This window comes from Plasmopara halstedii (assembly GCF_900000015.1).
Source record: "Plasmopara halstedii genome assembly, contig: Scaffold_484, whole genome shotgun sequence".
Taxonomy (NCBI): domain Eukaryota; phylum Oomycota; class Peronosporomycetes; order Peronosporales; family Peronosporaceae; genus Plasmopara; species Plasmopara halstedii.
In genome coordinates, this window is record NW_020187404.1 from 26,053 (window position 1) to 26,274 (window position 222).

Below are 222 nucleotides of genomic sequence, written 5' to 3' on the forward strand. Positions count from 1 at the left end.
GAGTACCGTGAAGACGCGCTTACTGTGAATGTACAGCTACAAGATGGGTTTCACAAAACCAGTTATATCATGAGATACTGCGCCAAGGGTATCATCAAGTGTGGTGTTGAGATCGACCTGGAGAAATTGCGCGTAAACCTTTACGACGGACATGGAGCAGGTCGCATGGCCATAATGAGACGAGTCCTACCCAACGAAGACGGAATACGCGTGCTCGTACCA